This window comes from Pogoniulus pusillus, chromosome 12 (assembly GCF_015220805.1).
Source record: "Pogoniulus pusillus isolate bPogPus1 chromosome 12, bPogPus1.pri, whole genome shotgun sequence".
Classification (NCBI taxonomy): Eukaryota; Metazoa; Chordata; class Aves; order Piciformes; family Lybiidae; genus Pogoniulus; species Pogoniulus pusillus.
The window spans coordinates 27599107-27610063 of NC_087275.1; positions in this window are offsets into that span (position 1 = coordinate 27599107).

Below are 10957 nucleotides of genomic sequence, written 5' to 3' on the forward strand. Positions count from 1 at the left end.
GAATCAGCCAGGTTGGAAGAGACCTCCAAGATCATCCAGTCCAACCTATCACCCAGCCCTAGCCCTGTACCCTCAGTACTCTCTGGCAGTGCCACTTCTCATGTCTGGGTGTTAGCTGAAGGGTGCAGGGTAGCCTGGACTGCAGCACTTGTGTTGTTGCAGTTCTGGTGGTGACAGCAGGGCTTAAGAATCTGCTCCCATCACTGGCTGAGCACCACCCCAGGTGGAAATCAAATAAGCACACAAGGGAAATCATAGAAGTGCAGAATCAACCAGGTTGGAAGAGACCTCCAAGATCACCCAGTCCAACCTACCACCAGCCCTGTCCAGTCATCTAGAGCATGGCACTAAGTGCCTCATCCAGTCTTTTCTTGAACACCTCCAGGGATGATGACTCCACCACCTCCCTGGGCAGCCCATGCCAAGGGGAAATCACTCTCTCTGTGAAGAACTTCCTCCTAACATCCAGTCTATACTTCCCCAGCACAACTGGAGACTGTGTCCCCTTGTTCTATTGCTGGATGCCTGGCAGAAGAGACCAACCTCACCTTTCTACTACCTCCCTTCAGCTAGTTGTAGAGGTTCCCCCTGAGCCTCTTCTTCTCCAGACTAAACACCCCCAGCTCCCTCAGCCTCTCCTCATAGAGTTTGTGTTCCAGACCTCTCACCAGCTTCATCGTCCTTCTCTGGACACATTTCAGCACCTCAACATCTCTCTTGAATTGAGGGGCCCAGAACTGGACACAGTACTCAAGGTGTGGCCTGTTTCTCCCTCAAGTACTAAAGTATTAAATAAGTAGTAAGTACTAAATTGATTCATGTAATTGTTTTTAGGTATGTGGTATGTTTGAATGGTAAAACCCAGATGGCTTTGTGTCACTACTACTGAGAAGTATTTCTCTTTGGGCAAGACACTGAAAACAACAAGCACAGAACTCCGTTACCTAGAAGTAGTGCTCTACAACGTAGAGAACTTGGAGCCCAAAAAGCCTAGGGGAGACCTGGGGTTTGCTGGCAGCAGTGGCAGGTCTCACTCACAGTCCCTTGGGAAGGAGGATGCTAATGGGCTGGTATCTGATTCTATGCTCCTCTTTCTCAGCCTTTGCAGTAAATCTGGACATTTTCCAGTCCCAGCACCTCTGAACACTTCCTGTAAATGCCCCACGGGCTCTGCAAGTCTTGAGTGGCTGAACATGGGGAGATAAAGTCTACTGTCTTTGTTCTGAACTTCTTCCAGGCTACCTTCAGTTCCATAGGTTAAACAAAGCAGACTCTAAAGTCAGCTGGTATTTGAATACTGCTTTTCAAGCAAGCATTGAAAGAAAAAGCAACACAAAATACAACGTTAAAGGTAGAAATCAGATGTTTTTTCTGATTGCTTAAATCATTTGAACCAGAGGGCTGTGAAATTAACAGCCTCAGGCAGGTCTGACCAAGAGGGCTGTGTGACTGATGTCAGAAGAGAGGGCACTCCCTCTCCCCCACTGCCTCGAGTAAACCTGAAATTATTCCTTTTCCTGTCCAAAAGACCTGCCTTGCTGGAATAAATAATATTTGTCACTACCAGGAAGGGATGCTGACACTTTTTTTTCCCTTATGGCTGGCATCACTTATGTATATGCAGTCAGACTATCAGACCAAGCAGACAGACTAACTCACAGAAGTAGTATCAGCACATTTGACTCGATAACACATTTTTTATCATTACATAAATAAGTCTCCTAAAAATTCCTGCTTCAGCCATCAGCAAAACGTTTACCTGCTAACAAACAACCACATCTTGCTGCTGTGCAGCATTTAGAAAGCATTAAGTCAGGTCATTAGAATTCATTAAATTTTCTTTAACATCACTGTGGGAATATTATTGCATAGGCAGGCATGCTTTGTTCTCCGTGCAGGGAACGCTCTCTGTCACCCTTCTCTCAGCAATTGCACACACAAGGAGCATCTTTGATTTTAATGAACTCAAGATTTCCCTGTAACTACTCATCTCCAGGGCTCGGAGAAAACAAACACTCAGGAACGGTGCTCGTTTGGCTGCATCGTCACAGTCTATATTGGCTATTAAAATCTCGTTCCTACAACAAGCTCTTAATAGCATTTGAGAGCCTTGCTGTTATGTCATGCACAGCTCAGAAGATGTTCAAGCCTTCTGCAAGTCTGAAGGCTTAGTCTTGCTGGTAGCAGCATCGATGATGGATCACAGAATGCTAGGAGTTGGAAGGGATCTCTAGAGATCACCTAGTCCAACATCTCTGGCAAAGCAAGATCACCTGGGCAGGCTGCATAGGAATGCATCCAGGTGGGTCTAGTAAGTCTCCACAGAAGGAGACTCCACAACCTCTCTGAGCAGTCTGTTCCAGTACTCCATCACTCTCACTATAATGAAGTTTCTCCTCATGTTGAGGTGGACCTTCCTGTGTTCTAGCTTATATCCATTGTTCCTTGTCCTATTGCCAGCTGCCACTGAGAAGAGCTTGTCCCCCTCCTCTTGACACCCACCCATCAGATATTTATAGACATTAAAAAGATCTCCTCTCTGCCTTCTCCAGACTAAACAGTCCCAGGTCTCTCAGTTTTTCTTCATAGGAGAGATGTCCAAGTCCCTTAGCCATCCTCACAGCTCTTCGTTGGATTCTCTCCAGTAGATCCTTGTCTATTCTTGAATTTGGGAGCCCAAAACTGGATACAGTATTCCAGGTGTGGTCTCACCAGGGCAGAGCAGAGTGGGATGTGAACCTGCACTTGTGTAGGATAGTAATAGCAGGAACTCTCCTGGAAAATACTGGGCTGCTGCAGCCCCCAGTAAATCCAAGGAGAGCAGTTTAGCACCACACAAAAGCACATCCTTATTTACTAACAATCATTTACCAGCTAGTCCAATTAAACTTGACAGATTGCTTATAGAGGCTTTCTGCTCAGCAGGAGCTGGACAGGTATCAGCCCACAAACTGTAACACAGCAGCAAACTGAGCAAAAGATGCCAGTGCTGTTCTCTTCATCATTTGAGCTGTAAATCATTCACAAACATTGATACAAGTCCAACAAAGGTCACAGCACATTTATATCTAGCTTTAGGTGAAAGAATACCAAAGCCTTTTTATGCTGACAATGCTCCCCAAAATTTATTATGACCTTCAGGAACCTGAAAGTATTCTGCATCACCATCATCATCTCCATGTCAGTATGCAGTATATATTCAATATTTGCTAAGCCAGAACAGAAAAACCTAACCCAAACCAACCAACCAAACAAAACAAAACCAAACCCAAAGCAACTGCAGGGATGGCAGAAATCTGATGGTACAGATTAGCTGATGAGATTTCTGAATTTCCAAATCATCCAACAGGGAAACAGCCAAAGGAGAGGAGCAGGGGGAGCAGAAAGCCTCAGCAATTATCCTGTCCAAGCTACTTATGCCTCTGGTTGCAGTACACATACAGCCACAAGCGCTTCAATAAGTGGTTAGCCCTCATTTTATCTATTCTCTCCTCCCCAGCATCATGGCTTTGAGATCACAACCAGACCTGACAAGCTTCCAGGTCTCATGTCCTTGAACCATCTGAGAGTTCACTTAAGCTTAAGTCTTGTCACCTCTTTGATACCTGAAAGCCCTCTGGAGAAGCTTGACCTGGCACCTCCATCATGGTGCTCAGCAGAGTGGGAATCATGATTTCCCCAGGTGGAGAGGACTCCATACCTCCAGAGATGTGACCTGTGACCATCTCAAATTATGATGCTGATACTTTTTGTGCCTTCACCCAGCAAACAGTACTGCACTCATTTCCATTATGTTCCTTCCTGTCATTTCTCTGGTGTATTTTATGTATACTCACTTGATTTTTCAACTTGCCCATTAGAGTGTCTGCTTAGTATGATTTAGATCTTACCTACTTCATTATTTCACCAAAGCTGGGGCTCCTGGCAATTAGTTTTAATTGTATTAAAAGCAGTTGTTCATAATAATGTATACTGTCCCAGGCTGATTGACTAGGAGAAGAGGTTATTTTTACTACACATTTAGAAAGCTTATGCTAAATCTATTTCAAGGAAGCAAATCTTGATGTGAGACAAGTCTGAGCCAGAACAATCAGGGATTTTGCTGCTCCTGGAATGGTGCAAAATCACAGGATTTTTTCTGGTCAGTGTATTTTTTATTCTCCTATTACTCTGGGTTCTTCTGTTTAGTTTGTACCTTAGCATTTAAGAATCTCTATCACTTTGTTAAATACATCTCTCCATGGATCTTTTTACTTCAAAACATGTCATTTTCTTTATACAAATATGACATTATGGTTAATAAACAAAATAACAACAAAAAATCAGGCAAGGGTGTACAGAAGGTGTAAATGGTTAAATTACATTGCTGGAAAGGTAAATGGAGACAAGAGCAGTAACAACAGTATAGTGGCGTATGTTAAAAGAGGTAACATGTGGCTAGCAAATGAATGAACTCTAATTAACATCCCCTTTCTTTGTGCTCTATGCATTTTCTTGCTTGGTACATTGCATGGCTCATTCTGCACCGGTGTTTTTCGGAGCCATTTCAAAAAGCCTTAATTTAGAGAAGAAAATACTTCATTTTAAGTAGGTGTGCCTGCTGCTTTCTGGATTAAATGCCTATCAGTCTGTTATTGTTCATGAATTCTGTTCTGGCTTTGTCTTGGAGGCAGTGAGACACAAATAATTTACACTGTCAGAACAAGCAGGCTAAGGAGAGGAATTTAACCTTTTGCTGCATTTTCTATAGCTTAGAGGTGGGTTCTTGAATATGAACTTAAATACAGCTCTCAAACCCACAAAATAAAGCCTTATTACAACTGAGTTCACCATAACTGTAGTTTTAAGCATGTTCTCCTTTTCCAGACAGAACTTCAAGAAGTCCTCGGATGCAGTTTATACATCTCACCCCTGTTAGTCTTTCAACAGAAACTAAGAACTGCAGGTTTCACAGGGCCTAATTCAAGTGGCCTGAAGGTAGATAGTGAAGAATGGACTGTATCAAGATCTGAGATGTCATCTCCTGCCCTTCCAGAGGAAAGTTGTATCTCCTATCACTGTCATTAGCCTGACTCTCATGCACATGTGTGATAGCCATCAGGCACTATTACTAGGGATGCTGGTGGATGAGAAGCTCGGTATGAGCCATCAGTGTGCTCTTGCAGCCCAGAGAGTCAACCAGATCCTGGGCTGCATCAAGAAAAGTGTGGCTGCAGCACCTCTCTTATGAGGAGAGAGTGAGGGGAGCTGGGGCTGTTCAGTCTGGAGAGGAGAAGACTCCAAGATGACCTTATTGTGGCCTTTCAGTATCTTAATGGGGCTACAAGAAAGCTGGGGAGGGGCTACTGAGGATGTCAGGTAGTGACAGGACTTGAGAGGAATGGATCCAAGCTAGAAACGATTCAGATTGGATGTTAGAAAGAAGTTCTTCACCACGAGGTTGATGAGACCCTGGGACAGGTTGCCCATGGAGGTGGTGGAAGACCCATCCCTGGAAGCGTTTAAGGCCAAGCTGGATGAGACTCTAGACAGTTTGTTCTAGTGTGAGGTGTCCCTGTCCATGGCAGGAGTGTTGGAACTAAATGATCCTTGCAGTCCCTTCCAAACCTGACTGACTGTGTAAGCTGTTCCAGGAGCCTGGTCCTTGCTAGGTGTAAATGGATCCCGGTTAAAGCTGAGTTGAGTAGTCCATGCAACACCTTATGTTTGCAGCTGGATTTTCAAAAGCACTCAGGAAAGGTAAGTAAGCAAAAGTAAATATGTAGTAGCTGAATGATGTCTAACAAATAAATGGGAAGCCTGCAGAGAAGGGACTAATGACTAAGATACCTGCAGTCCATGAGAAGGCTAATAAGCATCTATACAAGAGTATTCCAGCATTGTCCCCTGCCGGCTCACAGTGTGGGGCATTTCCAAATACAGAACTCAAGGGTATACCACAAATTCCCAGCCAATAGCACAGTTCTGTGCAGAGCAAACTTACACAGAAAACCTCAGCTTGTTGAAAAGGACATTTGTGGTGGGTTTACACCACTTGGAGTTGGGGATTTTACCCCCAGACCACACATACACAGAATCTGGAAGCTAAAAGAAGGTGAAGGGCTTTGCTTTGAGAATAAACCTTAAGAGGAGCGGCTACAGAAGCTGGGGCCAAGGAAAGACCTCACTGCTGTCTACAGCTACCTGAAAGGATGTTGTGGAGAGGTTGGTGCTGGTCTCTTCTCACAGGTAATTAGTGACAGAACAAGAGGGAACGGCCTCAAGCTAGGGCTGGGTAGGTTTAGACTAGATATTAGGACTTTTTTTCCCAGCAGGAGTGATCAGGCATTAGAATGGGCTGCCCAGTTTGGTGGTGGAGTCACTAACCCTGATGTGTTTAGAAGTCATTTGGATGTGGTGCTTGGGAATATGGTTTAGGGTGAAGCTTGTAGAGTAAGGTTGTCAGTTGGACTTGGTGGTCCTGATGGTCATTTCCAACCTGAATGTTTCTGTGATTCTGTGGTCTCTGAAAAGCTGGGGTTGTAGACAAATGAGAGTGGTCATGTGAAGCCAACAAGCATTAGCCTCATCCTGAAGTGTCTATACTAGGTCAACATCCCTGGACTATTCAGAATTGCTACTGTTATCACAGTTATGAAACTACTGTTTGATGTGATAGTAGCCACTGGCATAGGCAGGTCCTGGAAGAAGCTTCCAAGATGACTGGCCTTTGGCAAGACTAAATTTGGTGGGTATTTGTTTGCAAGTGCACTTCAAACAGGCCTGTGGCAATGACTGGCTTTTTGCTAATGGTATCTTTTGAGGATTTAAGTATTCACAACAGAGCAAGCAGCTGATGAACATTCTGGACACAGATTCTACTTTATCCACATTATTTTTCTACCCTGGCATATTTCTAACTTATATGACACTAAGGATGTTTAGCATTATGTTCATTATAGCATCTTTGACTGGAATTTTTCTCTTGGGTATGAAAAGATAATCCACATGAATATTTTTTTTTCTTCCATTATAAGGCCACATCATTAAGTCCATTATTGTCTTTTAATTGATGTTTTTACAGCACATTAAGTACTTTGGCATGGGTTAGAGATAGTTTGTTAATAATGCTATTACTAAAATACCAAGAGCTGAATTTCTATTCTGGCTGGTATTGAAGCTTTCAAAACCTGTACTCATTCTGTCACGTAGCTTGGGATCACAAATCTGGCATTATCCTACTGTCTTTTACAGTGCTTCTGGCTTCTCTAGTAATCTGCTGCTTCACCAATGTCCCAGTATATCACCAAACCAGAGGTGATACAAAACAAGACATCAGGTCTAGTCACAGTCATCAGCTATCATAAAATCATCGAATGTCAGGGGCTGGAGGGGACCTAGACAGAGCAGGATCACCTAGACCAGATCACACTAGAACACATCCAGACGGTTCTTGAGTATCTCCAGAGAGGGAGACTCCACAACGTCCCATGGCAGCCTGTTCCAGGGCTCTGTTACCCTCACGGAGAAAAAATTCTTCCTCAGCTTCACATGGAACCTCCTGTGCCCCAGCTCCCACCCACTGTCCCTTGTCATGTCACTGGGCATCACCGAGCAGAGCCTGGCTCCATCCTCCTGGCACTCACTCCTTACATATTCATAAACACGAATGAGGCCAGCCCTTAGTCTCCTCCTCTCCCAGCTAACAAGCCCCAGCTCCTTCAGGCTCTCCTCATAAGGAAGCCGTTCAACTTCCTTAATCATGACTGTGGCTCTGCGCTGGACTCTCTCAAGCACCTCCCTGTCCTTCTCGAACTGGGGAGCCCAGAACTGGACACAATACTCCAGATGAGGCCTCACCAGGGCAGAGTAGAGAGAAAGAACTTCCCTCAACCTACTAACCACGTCCCTTCTAATCCAGCCCAGAATGGCATTAGCCTTCCTGGCAACAAGAGCACACTGCTGGCTCATGGCCATCCTTCTATCCACCAGGACTCCCAAGTCCTTTCCCCGTTCACTGCTCTCCAGCAGGTCAGTCCCCAGCCTGTACTGATCCATGGGATTGTTCTTCCCCAGGTGCACGACTCTACACTTGCCCCAGCTGTACTTCATTAACTTTCTCCCTGCCCAACTCTCCAGCCTCAGTCTCTCTGAACAGGAGCACAACTCTCCGGCGCGGCAGCCACTCCACCCAGCTTGGGGTCATCAGCAAACCTGCTGACAGCGCACTCCATGCCCTCATCCAGGCCATTAATGAATACACTGAATAATACTGGCTATGGCAAACAAAATTTCATCTCACTCAAAAACCTCTGAATTGCTTCCTGCTGTAGGTTGGATTTGCACCCCAACAAACTGGAAGTTTACCCCCCTGGGAGTAAATTTACCACACTACTCAGAATACTGGAAGTCAAATGAAATTATCCTCACAAAAGTGGGCTAAATACAAAAGCATAAAAGGCAATAAACATAGACAAGGCAAATTTATACATATTTACAGTTCAACAAACAACACAATATCCCCTTGGACAGCATTTTAGCTCTCCCCTCTCTGCGCTGTCTCTACCTCCCCCCCACCTCTCTGTGCCTCTACCAGTAGGCAAAACAACCAGCACACAAGGCCAGGTGAGGCAAAGAGCAAGCAAGACGTAGCAGTAAGAAAGGGCAAGCTCATACTCCAAATACAAGATATTGAGGTGGGTTGAAACTACCTCTAAATCACCAGACTAGCTCAGAAGGTTTGGAAGCAAAATGAAGGTAGATTGACAAGCAGGCTAAAACTTAACAGCATAAAAATACAAAATAGATATACAAAATATATTTACACGTGCTTGCAATCATTCACAAGTCAGAAACAAGAACAAGGACCCCACCCCCGAATTGTTTCCCCACCCTTCTGGATAAGGGAACGAGGGAACAGCTCTCCCATCCCATCCTTTATAACGGAGAAAGTGGGGAAATAGCAAAGGCTCCGCTGCTACTCTCTATTTAGCCGTAGTAAGGCTCAGGCAAGGTCAGCAAAGCCAAGCAAAATCATCAGCCAGCACTGATAAGGAGAGGTCTAAACCTAGGTTAGGAGTGAATTGTAATGCGGCTGATGTAAAAAACATTAAATAGTGTGATAAATATATAGAATCATATGTTTGATCCGATCAATTCGTGGCAAGAGGTCACAGACAAGGAGGAAGGGGGGGGGGGGGGTCGAATGTAACTGCATTCCTGCTTGCACCACCATCTCAATAAGCTTAAAGATAAGAGTAATTAGATTGACAAAGGAGGGAGGCATGTGGAAGAGATAGTATTTTGCATATTTAAATGGAAATGCATTCCTCCGGCTGCCACCTTTCCTGTATGAGCAAATAGAAGAACCAGGACTTTGAAGTTCATGAGGAAGACACTTAAGCAAGACCCCTTACTTCATCAAAGATTACCAGAGGGACCACCGGATGAAAGGAGACCTGTGTGGAAGAGACATCTCACATTCCTAAGAACTGATAAAGAAAACCCAACCTTTTCTTAGAACTTAGTAAATATGTAATAGAATAGGGTATAAAAAGAGAAAGCTGAAGGCAAAGGGTGTGCGTTGGGGTAGAGCAGAGTCTCTCCTCGCACCCAGGCCTGTACATTGCTTGATTCCTGCAACTTTATTAAAGCCTTAACTTGCATGAACGCCAGTTTGTGCCTGTTATTTATGACAATAGTTTATTAATGATACAAAAAGCAAATCCCCAAACGTATTTACAATTAGCAGAGCCAGATCCTGCGCTGCGGTTGGTAAAACCCTATTGCAGAATGTGTATATATATATATGCACAGCCACACGACTTAGGGAAAGTCTTCAGAAATCGTTTGTAACTGGAGAGTCCTGCAGCACGAACTGCCGCGGAAAGGTTAAGCATAAACGTGAGACACCTGAGTAAAGCGAATCGGGTTACTCACCGGTTGCGCTCCAGAAGCACAAAGGGAACATCCCCGGCGAAAGGCAGGTGAGGACTTGCCGCGGCGATGGCGCCGCAGGCCCGTGCTGCGTGTGCAGTGCAGACCGAGCACGCCGCCTCAGAGCGCCCGCGGACACGAAACAAGGCTCCCGTGGCTCTCAGGAGGTCACCGGGTGGTCAGCAGCCACCTGGGAAAAGCAGCGTCCAGGTGTGCGGGCTGGAGCAGTCCGATTGGGTGCTGTGCAGAGCAAGGAGTCGGCCCTGGGGCCGGCCAGTCCCGGCGTCGCAGCTCGTTGCCAGGCCGTTACTAGGTCGTTACCTATACGAGGGCGCGATGAGGCTGAGGCCGGCTCGGGGCTTCGGCAAGCCCCAGCTAACGTGCGGTGCAAAGCGTGGTGGCACACAGCGGCACGAAAGGCAAAGGCGTAGCAAACAAAAGCAGCAGCAGCAGCAAACAAGCAAGTTCGCTAGGTGTTTGGGCTTTTTGACGAGCGCCTTTGACCAACAGCAATTGGTAAAATCAGCCCTGGGACCGATTCTGAGCTATTGCTCCAGCAAAGGAAGCTGCACAGGCCCAGGACCGTGACCTGTGCTTACCGCTAAACAAAGCAAGGCCCAGTACGGCGTCTGTGGCAGACTGAGAGGCGCCCAGGCTTTTGTCTGCTTGCCCGCGTCTTCTACCCGGGCAGAAGTGGGAAGCGGGGGGCAAGGTGGGGATTTGGGCATGTGCTGGATATGCATTCTAGGCATAATCTGGACCTTCCACCACAAGCATCAGCCAGAGCGAAGAAGAGACTAGGAAAGGTAGAACAGTTTGTGCAGCACATTATATGCTAAACCAGCAAGCAAATGGAATGATATAAACTTAACTATTATTTTATTTTATTTACCCTTTACTATTTTTTTTTTCCAATTCAACATCTTTGGAATTTTCCCATTCTGTGTTTGCCATTTAGAATTAGGCTAGAGGGTTAGTTTTAAACCCCCACAGATATTCAGCAGACCAACAGAATCTGATAAATTCATCTTGTTATTACTCT